Raw genomic sequence first — 19,686 nt, 5'->3', positions numbered from 1 at the left:
AGGATCAAAATTAATTTTTGGTATGAGGATATTATTAGTATGACAGTTTTACTGTACAAATTAAAAATAGGAATTGCATAATAGGACAAAGACACTATATCACCGAGCTCTTAGTCAATGTGCACTGCAATGTGTGTTTTCTTGGAAGAAAGAGAAATAAACAACTCAGTTCCTGAGGCAGAAGACAAGGCAGCAGCATATACAAGCTAATTGCAGACAATAAAAATAAATCTTAAAACAATTTTTATATACACCTAAGTGTAAAATAGACCATTTTAGACAGGTTTCCTGAGCTCTGCAATCAGAACCAAGCCTACTGTGCTGTGCTATTTGTCAGATACAGCATTAGTTTGGGAAGCTTTCAAAATAAATTCAAGTTTTCTATAGTTTTACAGTAAGGGTCTGTGCTCCTTCTTCTGCCACTAATTTTTATATTTGGAAAATCATGTCAATATAGAAAAAGGATTCCAAGTACATGCTGAAGAGGGAATATTTTTGATATTTATGTATATAGTTTTCGGTTTATTATGGTGAAAGGAAACAGGGTTCCAAGTCAAAAGATCTCTGTTTCCATCTTGTTTTCACAAGCTGGCATATGTTTTTAACCTCTCTGTCCCTCAAGTGTCCCTTTCTGAAAAAAGGGGGTTGATAGTAAAGCTAACCTCCAGGATAATGGCCAGGGTTGCCGACTTCATTTTTATTTATTTGGGCTAATTTAAAGCTAGCTTCCATTCCAGAAACAGGCACACTTCTGTAGCCTAAGGCATGGCAATAGGAATAATACATACAAAAGTACTTAGTAATATCAAGAACTACACATAGAAATTTATTGGTGTTATTTTACAAACCTTCCCAAATAAGGAAGGAACATAGCTGCTGGCCATTGGTAGAAATACTCCCAAATGGCCACTTGTGAGCCGAACCTCCCGCAGGTTTCCGGAGCCCAGGCCTCGTTAGGTCTTTCAGAGTGGGCAGTGCTCAGTGCTTCACATCGACCTTCAGTGGTACCTGCCAATTATCTTTCCCAGGTACCTGCTGAGAGGGCTGTGCTTTAGAACAGCTGCAATCTCTGCTCTTTAAAAATAGAAAACCACTTTAACTTGTGTAGGCTTAACACAAGTGGGAGCAGAGAGCTACCTCAACCTTAGTACTATCAAAGATTTATCTCCTCCTTTGTATCTTAAAACAATCTAGATTTTTTCCTCGAACAAGAACAAGTTATTTTTCTGAATATTTGAAAGGAACCAGCCAAATAGCATATTTCTTGGTGAATCAATTTTAATGAAAAATGGATTACTGCAACTTTTTCAGTTTCTTCATGTACATTACTACAATTGAGAGAAATGATCATCTTTGAGGATGATTTTCAAACATCACTAGTCTACAGGCTGTAAACCACCAATTCACACAAAAAGGAAATTAGCATATATATGCATATGAGTGTATACATTACATATACATGCGCATGTATATATAAGATCAGATGCTCAAGCTTATTAAATCTGGAAAATGTGAAATGAAAATCTAAAGAAAATATTCTTCCACTTTGTAGAATTGCAAAGATTTTTTAAGTTGCTTCAGTTAAAGGACAGAGAAATAAGTAGCACGTCACTGATTATGGAAGGTGAACTGGCAAATCTCTGTGCAGGATGGCATCTACCAAATTTCAAAGTACTCATGTCTTATTACTCAGCAATTCCGCTTCTAAAAAATGGACTACAGATGGACCGGAATCAAATCTTATGATGAGGCTAGATTTTAAAGTCAAAATCTAAGCAAAAATCACAAATTTACCCTGAAGTCCCCTCAGTTGCCCGCAAAGAACAACACACCCTATAGAGTTACAATGGCATAGTCTGCATAGAATTGACTACTGTTCTTATGTGGATTATTTTGGAAGTGTGAAGTTCAGCGTTGGCCGGTTTTCAGAGGTGTTGACATCGTGTGCAGAAGCCTGGTTACTGGGGTGAGACTGTTGTTGCTTAGGATGAAGAGGTGTGTTTATTGGAGTGAGTGCCATCCCTGACAGGCTTTTAGAAGGGTGGGGTTTACATGGATCCATTGGCTTGTCTGAGTTCTGGTGGCTCCTTATTTTCATGGCAACAGAACCATCCATCTTTTCCCAGATGTGTGGCAATTTTTAATTCTCTTTAGAAGAGCTTACTCAAATGTCTTTTGATGCAACTCTGCTTCATAATCACACAAGTGCTGGAAATGTGTGGACAAGGATATTTACTGCCTAAACAGATTGCAAACAACTTAAGAAGGTGATTAAATACATTTGGTACAGCCATACTATGGAATACAATGTAGCTATGTTAAACAGGAGGGAAACTGGATAGTACTGATGTGGAGCAATCTCCATGACATGGTGGTAAGTGAAAAAAGCAACGATGCACAATAGGTTCTGATCTATACATAGAACTCTCTGGAAGGATAAAAAAAGAAACATTAAAAGTGCCTCAAGAGAGAAGAACTGGGAGCCTTTGGGTGAGGGTAGCAGAGGAGACTTACTCTTCACCATGGACTCATTTCTTTTTTCTCTCTTTTCCAGGCTGTGTGCCCCATTCTTATTACTCTATCTCAGTGGGTCTCAATCCCGGCTACACATTGGAATCACTTGGAAAGCTTTAAAAATAAAACCAAACCTGTGCTTGGGCTCCACCTAGGTGTTCACCACAGCTGTCAGTAAGTATCTGCAGCAAATTAGATTGGTGAGCACTTAGCCTAAATGGAAGAAAGAGCAGCAGAGTGGCTTAAGATAGGTTAGGATTGCTGAATGCCGTGTCTCCGTTTCCCTCAGCGCCTGCATTTAAATAGTCACAAGTCCTATGAACTGAATCTCCTGAAATAGAGCTCCTTAGAGGCCACAAGTCCTGGGCATTAATGTGCACTATCCCATTTGATTTTCACAACTACTCAGAGGGGCCATTTCCCCATTTTTTCTAGGGAGGGAAACTAAAGCTCATACAAGGGGATTAATGAGCCATAAGTCAGCAGAGTCAGTGCTCAAAAACTGGAAATCCTAGACTCGAAATTCCATTCTCTTTCCACACTGCCCCATCAAACTCCTCTCTTTTACATGATTTTTCCGGTCAGTTTTCCAGACTGCTTTGCATAACAGTCGTCTCAACACACATGAAAAAGATATTTTAAACCTTAGCACATCACGCCATCAGCCAAAACTCTCCTCTTATTCTTCCCCTTTCCCTTTGTTAAATATTTGCTCAAGGTTTGGCAGACCTGGGGTGAACACCCTTCTTAATTCTTAGGCCAAGTTAATCAGATTCCACTTTCTTCATCATTTTTAGGCAGAATTATACCGCCCAGAAATCCGTGCATCATACACTTTCCACCCCACCCCCTACTCCATGCCTCCTAAGAGGGTCTCACTTACCCTTTGGGATGTTTCTGGTATTTACGTTCTTCATAAACCGGAAGTCTGTTTTCCCTACATTCTCTATTTAGTTAGTGCAGGGTTGACATATTTGCATGTATGTCTTTCCTCCGCCTCCTAAATCAGTGCCTCCAGGGCCCCTGAAGTCCTTTTAGCAATCTTCTCTCAAATCTTTCCAGCCTCTTGCATGCAATTGAGAGGCTCAGAACTCAACACAGCCAGCCAGGTGTGGTCTCCAGAGAACTCCATAGCAATTATTACTACAGTGAGAAGAGAACTCATTAATTCAAAATAAAGCGGAGCAGGAACAAAGTCGTGTCAGAATGACTGAAATTTCTAGGGCTCCAGCTGGTGTTTGGTGAGGGTTGGTTGGGGGAGGGAGAAGAGGATACAAACCACCAGCAGAACACAATATTGACATGATGCGGGACCCGCGGTCAGATTGCTGAAGGCGCTGTAAGAGCAAAATATCCACACCGGCTGCCTGTTTTTTCTCTTGGGTTGGGATTGAGTGGATTCAGTAGGTGGATTTATTCATTTTTATTTAACTTTCAACAATTGCACAAGTACTCCATAAGGAAAGTAGGAGCTACAGAAAGTAAAGCGAAGCAAATAAAAGTCATAATTCATGCATCCAGGGACAATCATTGTTAATATTTTGATGCATATCCTCCAGATATTTTTCCTATATGCCTGTGTCTAAAATTATTTTTAATCTGCACTTGAATTTGATATCATGAACATCAAATATTTCCCATAACTTTGTATCTAATCATAAAAAAATGCTCTATTGTATAATTTTGACCATTGTACAATGTTAGGCATTTGGCTTTACCATCTTTTACTATTCAAAATTTTACAGTACTGTAAGTAGCAACCACTTAGCTACCACATTGCACCCATTTTGTGTGGTTAGGTGCCCAACGACAGAGAAGCGACAAATTGTTGTTGTCTTTAATGTAAGGAGGAGTCTGCCATTTGAGAGATTGCTGGCAAGTCTCTGCTTCCGAGGTGGAATGTGATTACTTTTGGAAGAGACTCCTTTTGTTTTTAAAGTATTATCAAGATTGACCCTTCAGTATCCCAAAATCAAAACAATAGCCACAAATGTGTTTGTTTTGAGCTCAAAAGTTATCTCCACATCTGAATGTAGATACTGCAGACTTAAGAGGCAAGCATCTAGTTCAGCATCTAGTTTGTGGTATCTTTAGCTGGCCTAAAAGATATTCTAGTAAGAGTTAGGCAAGGGTTTTCCTACCAAATATGTCTTTAACCTGAATGGTGGGTGTATTCGCACAAAATACCATATACTACTGGGTTAAACAGCAGACATTTGTTTTCTCACATCGCTGGAGGCTAGAAGTTCAAGATCAAGGTTCAGCTGATATGGTCTCTGGTGAGGGCTTTCTTCCTGGCTTGCAGATGGCCACCTTCTTGCTGCCTCCCTTCTTTCTGTGTCCTCGCATGAACGTTTTCTTGGCTCATTTGCACAGAGGGAGTGAGCTCTCAGGTGTCTCATCTTCTAAGGTATTAATCCTTTGGGATCAACGCCCCACTCTTATGACATTATTTAACCTTAATTTTTTCCTCCGAGACCCCCCTCTCCAATTATAGTTACATTGGAGGCTAGGGTGTCAACATCTGAACTTGAGGGGGACACAAACATTCAGTCTATAACAGTGGGCATCTACCTCCTGATGTTATTTAAGACTGAATAGCTTTTGAAGAGTGTAGTGTTAACTTTCCTGATGGCCTTCTCTGGGTTGGGGAGATTGTACTCTGAGACTGGGCATAGAACTCCTCATGAAAGGGGTAGATATTCTTTCTACCTGTCATACTCAGGTTAAAAAAAGTCGGTTATGATTGTAAAGTAGAGGAGATGAACCTATTGTCTCCAAGCCCCTCAGCACCTGAGAATCTGCATGATGCTGAGTGTGAGTTTAGGGCATTAGATCACTGTAGTTAAGAGCTCTGGCTTGGAACTAACCGAATGCAAATTGCAGCTGCGCATTTTGTTTGCTGTTTTGGGCACATCAACTCTTTAAGCCAGATTTTCCAGGCAGGCATATGGCAGCATGCTGGGGTACCACCTATGCTGGGGTACCACCAATGCTGGGCTACCACCTATGCTGGGGTACCACCTATGCTGGGGTACCACCTATACTGTACCAAGGCCTGGGGTGGCCAGAACCCCTTGTTTATTTCCCTCTAGCCATGAGCAGCCTCCACAGACACTATATAATGGTTATCAATGCATGTCATAACATGAAAAAGATTGGGAAGCACTAATTAAGCTTCAGTTTTCTTATCTGTACTATAGGGTTTAGCTTGGCCCCAATTTGTTCACTGACTTACTACATCTTCTTAGGTGAACGTTGAATCTACCGGTACTTCAGTTTCTACATGGGGGAAAACAAAGGGTTCAACTAAATTATTATACGTTCTGGATGCTTTCCAAGTCCACAACTCTGCCGTAATGACTAATGTCAAAGAAAAAGAAAACAAACTTAGCATTATGTTTCAGTACAGAACATATCAGAAACACTTTTATTATGCCCATCACAGAGGACAGAAAACAACGCCAGTGTCATTTTCTCCTGTACAACCTAGAGGGTTCACCATGAGGTCATAACATGGTTAAGTGATTGACAAGAGGCACAAATATGTATTGCTACTAAGTCTGGTACTAACTATTCTTTATGACTATGCAGATCATTCACCCATTCTACCATTTACCAGAGAACTACTGACAGCCTACTGTGTGCCATGCACTGCTCTGCATTGACATATAGTTATTCAAAAAATCCAAATTGCCTTTTTCATTGAGCTTATAGCCTAGTGGAAGAAGCAGGCAATAAACAAATGACTAATTAAATATATGACATGTCAGTAGGTAAGAAGGGATCTGTAATAAATAAAGCAGAACAAAAGAGATGGATGGATCAGGAGTTGGGGGTAGGGGCCAGGGAAGGCTTCTCTGATGACATTCGAGCAGAGGATAAAGGTGAGAGATTGAACCACAAAACTATCAGGGGACTAGTGTTCCAGGTTAAGTCTTGATGTCCATAAGATTCACCCTTATAATTTTAAAAGACATTAAGAATACACATACAAATGTTTATTACATATAAATAAAGTACAAATACTACTACTAAAAGAAATATTAACATACCTACTACCCAGCTTAGGATAAAATATATATTTACCAGTAATTGTGAGACACCCCACATGCCCATGTTTAATTTTTCAATGATCTTTAAATACTAATTTTGGTCTGGGCACAGTGGCTAATGCCTGCATTCCCAACACTTTGGGAGAACGAGGTAGGGGGATCATTTGAAGCCAGGAGTTTGTGAGCAGCCTGGGCAAAATAGTGAGACCCTGTCTCTATTAAAAAAATTAAAAATTAGCCAGGTATAGTGGTAAACTCTTGTAGTCCTAGCTACTTGGGAGGTTGAGGTGAGAGGACTGCCTAAGCTTTGGAATTCAAGGTTATAGTGAGCTGTAATCACACCACTGCAGTCCAGCCTGGGCAACAGAGCAAGACCCTTCCCTAAAAGAATGTAATTTTGTAGAAGAATATGAAAGAACAGGAGAAAATAGTCAAGCGTATTATTAAATGAAAAAGGCAGGTTGAAAAGCAGCCTCACAATATGTTCCCTTTAATGTGGAAAACCCAGGTATATAATATTAAATAGCCAATAGTACTGAGAGCTAATTATGTGCACAGCTCTATGTTTGTGTGTGTGTGTGTGTGTGTGTGTGTGTGTGTGTGTGTGTGTGTGTGTTGTGGGTACGTAATACAGAAGGGCATTTAGAATTTATTTTTCATGGCTCTTTCTTAATAGTGGCATGCAAAACGATGTTTTACTCTTTCTGTATTTTAAAGATTTCCACAGTGAGCACATATTACTTTGTATAAGCTGCTATTTAAAAATGATTGAAAGCTTTTTCAATCATTGATTGGGATGGGACTACAGGCATGATTGGCACATGTCTGTAATCCCATCTATTTGGGAGGCTGAGGTAGAAGGATCACTTGAGTCTAGGAGTTAAAGGCCAGGCTAGGCAACATGGTAAGACCTTGTCTCTAAAAAAATAAAAGTGATTTTAAAAAATATTACATTTTTTTCACTAAAGGACATTTAAAAGGATTTACTTCAGGCGGAAGGGAAATGATCCCAAGTGGAAGGTGTGAGATACAAGAGACATGGTGAATGTGTGGGTAAATCTAAACCCAGCATTGACTATGCAAAACAGCAGTAATAATGTCAAATGTGTGTGCGTAGAGACAAGCCATAAGTAAAAGACTGGGCGAAAGTTGCATTTAGCATGAGAGGGGGTTATCAGGGCCACCACATTGCATAACCTCAACGGCATCGTTCACAAAGTACAGAGGGACCCAGGGAGTGAAAAGAAAAACTAAGTTTGCCTTAAGTGCTCCTTTCAAGCCATTGAAATTGAGAAAGAGAAAAAGGAGTTTCAGACCACATTTGAAGGAGGCATCTCCACAAAACATGAGGTCGAGTTTTATATTTTAAAAGGTAAAGGCAGACAATACACCTTTGAAAATTGATAATCTCTTAGGAACTTAGGGTCAGGAAAATAAAGAATGGCGATAATTTATAAGTAAGCAAGCTTTTAGCAATTAGGCCATTTCATCTTAACAAATTTAGGTAACCACTCCCTATAGTTCACAAGGTATTCATAAATTCTCTAAACAAAAGCAATTTATTGTGTGCAACATGGGCAACTGAACGTTTGGTGAAATTATTTCATAGTTTAAAAAATAATTTAATGTGATTTCTAATCTCACGTTTTTTTATCTTTCCACACTAGGTATAAATCAATGCATCTTGGTTCCATTCTTCATCATTTGCTGGTAGCTAAATTATGGTAAATTAAGCTAAGGACATTTTAAAATCCTGTTTAATTTGTCCACATGCTAAATATCCCAGCACACGAGAGAAAAAGCAGCATGTACTTGGATAAGACAAACCTAGGGCTTCCTTCGAGTTAAGGAACAGTCTTGGAAGTCTTGTTATAGTTAATGTTTTTTTGAGTGGATGAGCAAATGAATGAATATACAAATGGTTATGCACACAATTAAGCAAACTGCTTGATCACATTCCTCCTTTTGGTTTTGCTTCCTCTACCTGTCAGTTGTCCTGAACACCTGCGGAGGTATTTTGTGCAGGATGGTTTACCACATTGGCCTTGGGAGTTGAGGAAGCACCAGCTTAGGTTCTGCCATGTGCTCTTCCCTGACAGCGAGTGCTGCTGGCTGCTGATGCCTAGAATCTCAGCACGGGAGCTGCCTTTGTCACAGACCTTGGTTCCCCATTCAATCGAGCACCTGTGCAGTTGCCCTGTGGTCTGGCATCCCAGGCTCAGCAGTGACAGCTCCTGATGGGCTTTCACCTGACTTTCTAAATCAGTGCTGTTCACTCAGCCAGAGCCTGGTCACCCCCGCATGGAGTAGGAGTGAAGCTTATGAAAAGGTGAGGTGCCAAACACACAGAGGAGAACACGGAGGAGGCCATACTGTAATAAAGAGGTAAGAAAAGATTCTGATAACATGGGAACATGTTTGAAAGTTCTTCTGACCAAAGATACTAATCTTACTCCAAAGGCTTGTATGTGAAGAAACATGGCTTATGAGTCAGATGTCAGAGAGTCATAGATCCTTCAGAAACAGTGGGCATCTTAAAGGTCACATGGTTCAAAGCCCTTGCCATAGAGGAAGAAGACAGGAGGACTAGCTCTTGTCTATTTTCATACAGTATTGCAGGGGTGGAAAGTCCTCATTCATCATAAGGGTCACAGACAACAATCCTATAAGAAAAGACAGGTTAACATGAGAAAATCATAACAAATTTATTTAATCAAAATTTCACTTGACATGGGAAACTTCAGAAATGAAGACCCGAAGACCCAAAGACCCAGGGAATACTGTCTATTTTTATGCTTAGGTTCATTGAAGAATGACCAGCCACGTAGAAATGTGAGTGGACGAAAGTTATGATCTCGTGGTAATAGACTGAGGGAAGTATCCCAGCAAGGACTGTGTGTTCAGATTCTTCCTGGCCTCTCTGTGTAGCATTCCTTCTTCCTGGGTATGGGGAAGGACCTCTCTGGAATGAGTCTTTAAGGGCAAAGAGAGGAGGGAGAGAGTGACCTTTTTAGGTTTTGTCTTGCTTTGGGGTCTAGTTTCTATGACCCACTTTGGGGAAGAGGAATTCTTGTTTCTATGACTCACTTCAAAGGAGGAAGGACAGGTGAGAGACAGGAGAGCAGGAGAAGGTCAGAGAAAGAGACTTTTCTTCTGAGCCTCCTTCTGTGACCTTCCCACATGGATGCCCTTTGGCCAGTCACAGAACCCGTTGATCCCTCGCTAAGCATATGTGTTATCTCATTTAATCTTCACATTGCTCTTATGTTGTGGGTTCCATTATCATCCCAATTTTGCAGATTATAAAACTGAACTTTAGAAAAGTGATTTCATGGCTACATTAGCAGATGGCATAGCAGGAATGGAGGCAGAAAACTGGACTGGAGAACTGAGTTCTTTCCTCTCCTCCATAACTATATTATTGGTGGTACCCATGAGCATTTCAGCAGGAGCAGTCAGGAATGTTTGGTTTCCCACAACACTCCTCTTCCACAACACAAATGAAGTAGTGATGACTATTCAGAGAAGCGTATGGCACTGGGAATTGACCTTTGAATAGCTATTTCCAGAAGGTCGACCTTCTGAAGTTCCTGCCATCATACAATGTCAGGGAGTCAACAGTTACCTGTCAAGTCGGCCAAGTGTTTAAAATAGCACTTGACCGATATTTATTGTCACCCGAAAACAGGGATTAATAATAGAAACTATCCCACAGGCTTGTTGGGAAAACTAAATGAGTTAATATGTCTTTTATATTACCCCCAGAAAGCAAGCAGTCAGAAGTCACCCCATAAAACACCTTCCACCCTCTGAGCATGACCAGCAAAGCGGTTTCTTCTTGCGGGCACTGCATCAGTCCAGCTCAAAGTGCATTCCATTCTGATGAACATCCACAAACAGTTATGAAGAAGACCCAAATGTCATGATTTTGTTCCTCTCAGATAATAAAAATATCATGAGTCTGAAGGAGTGTTGGTGGGTGTTCAAGTCAATTCAGTTACAAGCATACGCCTTACCCCAGTTCTCGTGGCTTCATCCTGAATTAGAGTTGTCCCCTGTCATCTGGAATATATTTCCCATTGAGACACATTACTCTCACTCCTTCTACAGCTGTCCCAGGCTCAGTGCTTGATTTCTCAGAGATTTTGTTATGTGAATCAGTCCAAAGTGTGTTACAGCAAGACTAAGTCATCATGAGTCACATGATCCACACATTTCCTATTTGTATCTTTGCTTGGTTGAGTGTGTTGTCGGGGGTTAGAATATATTTTGGTCTGCTTTAACCTTTGCGTTCAAATTCACTCTTAGGTTGAAAGAAAAATATAAACTCAAATTTAAAGAATAGCCTTCTTTAAAAGACAAGCTTGGCTATGACTAAGCAGTTGTTACTTGATGAGCGAGAGAAGCCCCTTCTTGGGTAATTGGGGCTGCAGGAATGGAGTGACCGTTTCCCCATCAGCATCCCCTTTGGGTCCTTCAGGTCTGAGCTAGAAGAGCAAGGGCCAGCGTCCCCCAGCACGTAGTTGTCTTGATGCCACAGACAAAATAATTTAATTCATGTATGCGTCCTCATAAATCTGACAAATGTTTAGAAAATGGAAGTTTGAAACGTGCTGAATTTGGGAGAGAAAGGTGTGCCTTTTACAGGACCATCAGGTCATCGCTCTGATCCGGGAATTTTTACGTAGTGAATACAGATTTCCCAGCCCATAAACTGAACTCTGTTACCAAAGCATTTTTAAAATCTCGATTTACAGTTTTCTTTCTGTGAGTTGGCAGAAAATTTAAACTAGTTAATTCTTGGTATATTCAGGAATTTCAAAAATTTCTCTCTTTTAGGAGGTACAAGTCCTTTCTTCCCCCTTTTTTCCCCAAGTGGGCAGGCATTTGTGGCACCCAGCATCAGGAAGAAAGTCCTTGCTCAGCCTTTCTCTGTGTTGTCATATCACACAGTGATAGGATCATAGTTAAAGCTAATATTTATACTTCGCTATTTTAAGAGCTTTACATAAAAAAATTAATTGAGGAGTAGATTATTAATAATTCATTAACTCCTCACAATGACTCTGTGCTACTATTACACTAGTCCCCTCTTATCCAAGGGGGTCAGCTTCAAGAACCCAAGTGGATGTCTGAAACTGCAGATAGTATAAAACATTGTTTCTTCCTATACTATATACCTACGATAAAGTTTAATTTACCAATTGGGCATGGTAAGAGATCAACAAAAATAACTAATACAAAATAGAACAATTATAAGAAAACACTGTAGTAAAATGTATGAGTATGTGATCTCTCTCTCTCTCTCTTTCAAAATGTTTTCAGACCACAGTTCACTTCAGGTAACTGAAACCAAGGAAAATGAACCCATGGATAAGGGGGAACTATTTTGTGAACATCCCCATTTTATAAGTAAGGAAACTGACACAGAGAAAGGTCAAGTGACCAGAGCCTAAAGTCATAAGGCTCAGAACCGGGGGAACTGAGATATAAATCCTGTTGTCCAGCCGGAAAGTCAGTGCGCTCACACCACACTACACTCCCCAGCCCATCATCTTTCTCATTCTTGGCATATTTTTTGTTTGGTTAAAAAGAGGGGAAGGGAAGGGAAAGAAAGAGAAGACTCACCGAGAGGTTGATGTTGTTATGAAAGTGATAGACTTTGATCCCACATCTGCCACTCCGCCAATCCACCTCTCCAGCTATGACACCACTTGGAGGCCTGCTCATTTCTTTCTGTAGACTTTATCTGTAAACATTTTTTTTCTTAAAAAAACATGATGACTATTTATTGCACTTTCTTTTCTGTCTCACATCTGCTTCTCACTATCTTTGAATTCGGGGGACTTCAGATGACAGTTGATTCATTGCTAGTCCTTAGTTTAAAGAGAAGGAGACTCTTGCAGACCATCGAAGCACCTGATGTCACAGTGCCCAAACTCCCATAGAATGTAAATTCTGCAATGCCAGTTTCCTTTCTCTATAAGTCAGTAGAAAAATGGACAGAGTCTGAGCGTGATATTCAATGAGGAAATAGAAATGATTTTTAAATACATAAAATTAATGCTCAATCTTACTAATTAAAAGAAGTACCAGTTTATGTGGTTTCCTAGGGCTGCCATGATAAATTGCCACAAACTGGTAGCTTACAACAACAGATACTTACAGTCTCACAGTTCGGGAGCACAGAGGTCCCAAGTGGAACTGTCAGTAGGGCCATGCTTCCTGTGTAACTGAGTGGACTCCTTCCTTGACTCTTCCTAGCTTCTGGCAGTGGCCACCAATCCTTGTTCCTTGGCTTGCAGCTGCATCACTCTGGTCTCTGCCCTGTCCTCAGGTACTTTCCCTCAGTGTGTGTGTGTGTGTGTGTGTGTGTGTGTGTGTGTAGGGGGTGGGGGAACACGTGTGCACTAAACCTCTATTATTTTTTGTATTTTCCCCCTCTTCTTATAAGGACACTAGTCATATTCAATAAGGGCTCACCTTATTTACCTCACCTTAACTTGATTACATCAGCAAATATCCTATTTCCAAATAAGGTCACACGCACAGGTACATGAGGATAGGACTCAAAACTATCTTTTTGGGGAACATAATTCAGCCCATAATATATGTTATTTTTGTCCATCAAACTGAAAATGTAAAAAAGTTTGGCTAAGTATAGGAAATGCATATACATATACACCGAAAACTAGACAATAAAATGACCGAGCAATGTGAAAAAATAAAATGTATATATACCATATTACCTAGTAATCACATGGTAATCTATTTCTTCTCCTATAAAAATATTAGCACATGCATATAAAGGTAATATAGCTGTAGATACAGATGTTTATTGCAGTGTTTGTTATTGTAAAAAAAAAATTAAAAATCTAGATGTTGGCCGGGAATGGTGGCTCATGCCTGTAATCCCTGCACTTTGGGAGGCTGAGGTGGGCGGATCACCTGAGGTCAGGAGTTCAAGACCAGCCTGGCCAACATGGCGAAACCCTGTCTCTACTAAAAATACAAAAATTAGTCAGGCTTGGTGGCACACACCTGTAATCCCAGCTACTCGGGAGGTTGAGGCAGGAGAATTGCTTGAATCCAGGAGGCGGGGGTTGCAGTGAGCCGAGATTGTGCCATCGCACTCTAGCCTGGGCAACAAGAGTGAAACTCTGTTTCAACAAAAAACAAAACAAAAAAATTTAGATGTTGATAAGTAGAAAATGTATTAAAACATTAAGGCACAGTCTTAAAATTATACAAACATATTATTATTATAAAGAATGTGTGATGTAGATACACATGTATGACTTGAAAATAAGTTTTGATATATCACTATGATAGAATAGCAAATTATAGAAAAACATGTATGTGCAAACCTGCATGAATTGTAAATAAATTTTTTTAATAACTATGTTTTTATTCTGTAAGGATACACATCAATCTTTTAATAGCAGTTAACTCTGTAAAGTAGAATTCAATTGAGAGGAAGAACTTTGACATTTTACTCTGTATACTCCTGTAAGATCTTACTTTATTATTTTATGAAAAAGGGTACAGTCTTCCTAACTCCTAATTGTAATCCACTTTGAGCCAGGCCCAGACAAACCCATCCAATGTTGTTACCCATGGAAAAGCAATTGGTTGATGGTGATGTTTCAGAATATTCCCGATCCTCCCAGAAGAGCATGGCATGCAGATACTGGAACTCAGAACACAATATCCCAAAGTATGTCACCTTAGGCCGCTGAGTATTTTGAACTCAAGGAAATTGAAAGGGACTTAGAAGCAAGTAATTCCCTCTGACCTTCTCCTGCCCTTCTTTCTCCTTTCCCCACTTCTCCTCCAAAGCAGGTTATGAAAACTAGAACTCCCCTAAAGCAAGCCATAAAAACTAGAAATGTAACTCTCCAACCTTCTTTCTTTTCTCCTGCTATGGTTTGAATGTGTCCCTCCACGTTCACGTGTTGAAAACTTGACCCCCATTATGGTGGTGTTGGGAGGCGGGGTCTAATGAGAGGTATTTGAGTCATGGATGCACTGGCTCCATGAATAGATTAACGCCATTATCGGGGAGTGAGTTTGCTGTCACAGGAGTGGGTTCCTTATAAAAGAATGAGTTTGGCCCTCCTTTCTCTCTCTCTCTCACCCTCTTTTGTCCTTCCACCTTGTGATGACACAGCAAGAAGGCCCTTGACAGATGCTGGCCTCTTGATTTTGGACTTCCCAACCTCCAGAACCATGAAAAATAAATTTCTGTTCATTATAAATTACCCAGTCTCCAGTATTCTTTTGTAGATGCACAAAACTAAGACGTTCCCTGAAAGCCTTCATGTGAAAGGTATCCTGCCCTACACTCGGAGGAAAGAATGCTACATAAAGAGGCTAAGAAGAACCTGAACAAACAGGCTTTGCTGGATCAGTTTATGACCATAAAATTACACCCCTTCTTGCCCCTCAGTTTATGACCATAAAATTACACCTCTTTTTGTTAAATCACATTTCTACATGGCTGTCCATTCTTTAATGAACCTACAAAAACACACAGTTTTCCCAGGGTCTTTGGGTCTTCATGTCACATAAAACTTTGATTAAATAAATTTGTCATACATTTCTCTTGTTAATCTGTCTTTCGTTATAGGAGTATCAGTCATGGTCTGTGAAATGGGTGAGGAAAAGTTATTACACCTTTTTGTCCCTACACAGCTATGTTCTCCCAAGCCACCTTGTAAAACCAGATGTTAGGATGGATGCACCTCTAGATCATTGTCAGGATTGGGCCTCTAATAAAATACTGAAATATTCTAGTGCTGGAAAATAAGATTGTGTTCAATAAAAGCTGGAAATAGAATGGTGCGATGGAGAGGAGGGCAGAAAGTGAGAGTGTGAGCATTCTCATTGCTCAATAATTGAGAGTAAACAAGGATAGGAGCAGCCAGAGGAGTGGGAAGGACAAGCCCTGGGGGTGACCCCTTTCAGACTCTCTTCATTTGTATGACAGTGTTTAGCCCAAGTGTTCCTGTGTATGACTGTTGCTGTTCCACTGGTCCTAAGCTGTGGGACATTTTGGATTCTGCAAATCACTCAGGATGGCCATATGGCACCCTAAATCTAATTGCCTGGGATTGGGCATATCATAGTGATAGCACACCTATCAAGCCAGTAAACTGTCCTATTTCTGCAACACAAACAGGTTGATTTCCTGATCATAATAGCTGCTATTTCTTAAAGTTTCTCCTAGACATATTCTGTGGTCTTGGTTTGCTGCCACGTGTCACACTGAGGTCTCTGTATTGTAAAGATCACAGAGCTAGTACTCAAATGCACAGAGCCTGCTGACATTAATCATCTGAATAGCCATTTGGGCAAAGTGGAAAAACACTGGGCACTGCAGACCATTGAGAAGCATTTCTGCAGAATAGAGACAGCTTGTGAATTTTGGAGACTTTCCAAAATTTCCTGTTCTGATTTTTTTAAGATGATCTAGTTAAAATTGTATCCTCTACTGGTAACTTATCAGATGCCCAGAGTTTTTTTAAAAAGAAAATTCTTAATATTCATTTGCTAAATAAAATTCAACAAATCTATCCTTTTGTGATAAGATGTAAGAAATGGGGTAGGCAGTATTCATTTGTGATCATTAAAGCATGAACACTTCATGGCTACTTTTGGTCCAAGACATCACTGAAAAATGCGTTAAAAGTAAAGCTAGAATGCAGAAAAGTATTCAAGATGTCCTTCAAGTAAAAGCTTAAGTTAAATGCTTCCTGGACTTCAAAAAATTATTGATCGGATTTGGGGTTTTAAGCCATCAAGCTCTGCTAGAGGGGGGATTCTGGACTCAAACTAGTTTTAACTTTTAAAAAAATCAACTCAATAAATTATCTCAAAGCAAATATAAAGATAGCCAATATACAGATCAAGAAATAGAACATTGCTAGCACCTAAAAGTGGCCTTGAACTCTTTCCTAAGCACAAATGTTTTCTTCTCTTCAAAGGTAAACAATACTGTAGCATACTTCTTTCTGTTTTTGAACTTTATAAATAGAATAACATAATATATATTTTTTCATATCTGGCCCCCTGTTTCCGTGTGTTTGTGAGATTTATCACGTTGTTACTCGTACTTGGTTCAATTTACTAATATATAGTTTCCATTGTATGAACAGCCTATAATTTCCTTATTCATTCCACATTTGAAAGGAACTTGGGTTGTTTTCTGTGTGATGAGATTATGAGTTACCTTTTTTAGGTGAGAAAGCTTTCCTTATAAAAATTATTTTTTCATATTGAATTTAAAGAACATTTTCCTTAATACATACAATGAAGTGTCTGAGAATATGAATATATGTTTAATGGGCTACAGTTAAAATGACAGAGGTGTAATATGTTAACATAAGTGCTTAGCATTCTATTTACAATTCATACTCCAAATTTAACTTTAGGATGATCACTTGATGTATAAAATACTTATTTACCCAGAATGCATCTAAAATTAATATGACAATTATTGAGGGAAGAGTTCCAAATAATCAAATATCATCTTCTGAGTAATCAATTTGCTAGCTTATTTAGGAACTTTTGAAGTATTGGTTTCTCTGTTTGTAAAATAGCCAACAGTCCTAGATCAGATATAAGATGTTTTTACTTTTTTTCAGTTAATTGGCTTCTAGTGATCCAATCCCGAGCCATTGAAGGAATTATAAATTGGTTCAAGGTTTCAAAGTAGAGTTTAGCAACATGTCCCAAAGCTTAAAATTTTGCAATTTATTGGCCCCCAAATTCAGCTTTTAGAAATGCATGTGGAGAAGAATCATTAAGAGTTATTTGTAATAGCAGAGACAACCTTAAATCACATAATCATTAGGTATAATCATAAGACAATTAGTTCCTTAATTCATACAACAAATACTCATATGTTAAATTATATACCAAACTGTGCTATACATTGGGAATTTTGTAGTAATCAAGACTGATTACTACAGGACTGATTACTCAGGAACTGAAAGGTTCCTGAGATCATGAAGTTTGAAATTTAAAGGGAGATAGATGTTAAGTAAATATTTATCCAAATATGTATTTCATGTTAAAAGTCAAGTACTATGTACATACTTTCAACACCTTGGGTTTTCAGATTTTTTTTTTTAATAGAGAGAGGATCTTGCTCTGCCACCCAGTCTGGAGTGCAGTGGTGCTATCATAGTTCACTGCAACCTCCACCTGTCAGGCTCAAGGAATCCTCCTGCCTCAGCCTCTCAAGTAGCTAGACTACAGGCTCTCACCACCATCACTGGCTAATTTTAAAACTTTTTTATAGAGATGGGATCTCTCTATGTTGCCCAGGCTAATCTCACACTCTTGGCCTTAGGTGATATCTGCTTTGGCCTCGCAAAGTGCTGGGGTTACAGGCGTGAGCCAATGCACCCAACTTATTTATTTATTTGTCTATTATTTATTTATTTATTTGTTTACCAGTGATTGTGAGACCACTCATGCCAGAGTTTAATTTTTTAATTATTTTTAAAAAGTGATTTTGTAGAAGAATGTTAAAGGACAGGAGAAAATAGAACTTAAGAGTGCTTTACATCTTTTGGATACCAGTCCTTTATCAGATTTATTATTTGTAAATATTTTCTCCCAGTCTGTGGTGTCAAGGACAGTGAAGGGTCTGGTATTTTACCCTGCTGTTGAACAAACAAGTGAGCCTGCCAGTTTCCAAGAAATGGGCAGGAGTTGGCAGCTCCTGGGTTAGAGAAAAGGGACTTGATAGCATCACAGCGAGAAGCATGCGCTTCACATTCACATCTGCTTCCATTGCCCACCCCTGACCCAAGACCTATGAGGATGTAGCAAGGTCCAGGGAGGTCCTACAGACAAGGTGGGTTTATGTCACAGGTGAGAAACTCCAAGCTTAGGAAACCCGAGATATTTAAAGGGGGCTGGCTAGCAAGCCTACCCAACCTTTCCCCTCGCCCCTCCAAAAGACAATATCTTTATTATACTGGTCAGGAAAAAAAGTAACCCAAACCCACAGGGAGCCATTATCTCTACCTCCCAAGGCTTTTTGCTGCGTAAATATCTTTGATGAGATGGTTCAGAACAAAAGTGGTGAATGCATTTGCTTGGAACACCTGCAGAAACATGAGAGACCCAAAGAAAATTGCCTTAATATATTACTTGTCTTTTTTTATTCTCTTAGCAGTGTCTTTTGAAGAACAGAAAACTATTTTTTAATGAAGTGCAATTTATCAATTTGATTTTTCATAGATCATGTTTACAGTGATACCTAAAATATTTCTGGGTTTTTGTGTGTGTGTGTGTGTTTTTTTTTTGAGACGGAGGTTCATTCTTGTTGCTCAGGCTGGAGTGCAATGGCAAGTTCTCGGCTCACCACAACCTCCGCCTCCCAGGTTCAAGTGATACTCCTGCTTCAGCTTCCCGAGTAGCTGGGATTACAGGCATGTGCCACCACGTCCGGCTAATTTTGTATTTTTAGCAGAGACGGAGTTTCTCCATGTTGGTCAGGCTGGTCTCAAACTCCCGACCTCAGGTGATTTGCCCACCTCAGCCTCCCAAAGTGCTGAGATTACAGGCGTGAGCCACTGTGACCAGCCTGATATCTAAAATATTTCTACCTAATCCAAAGTCTCAAAGATTTTGTCTATGCTTTCTTCTAAAAGTTTTATAGTTTTAGATTTTACATTAACATTTATAATTCATTTTAAGTTATTTTTGTATGTGGTTGGTATGAGATAAGGATCAAATTTCACATATGCATACCTAATTGTTCTGGCATCACTTTTTGAAAGACTATCTTTTCCATTGAATTGACTGCCTATTTGTAAAAATGAATCCTAAAAAATCAATGGCCTATAAATGTGTAGGTCCATTTCTGTACTCTATTCTGCTCCATTGATTTGATAGGTTCCACTGAGGTATCCTGATGCCAATTCCACATTATTTTGAGTATGGTAGCTTTATAAAGGTCTTAGAATCAGGTACTGGTATTCCTCCAATTTTATCCTTCTTTTTCAAAGCAGTTTTAGCTATCCTAGGTCCTTTACATTTCCATATGTATTAAATTATATAATCAGCTTGCTATTTTCTATTAAAAACTTGCTGGGATTTT

The sequence above is a fragment of the Pan paniscus genome, chromosome 11 (assembly GCF_029289425.2).
Source record: "Pan paniscus chromosome 11, NHGRI_mPanPan1-v2.0_pri, whole genome shotgun sequence".
NCBI lineage: Eukaryota > Metazoa > Chordata > Mammalia > Primates > Hominidae > Pan > Pan paniscus.
This window is presented reverse-complemented; position numbering follows the sequence as displayed.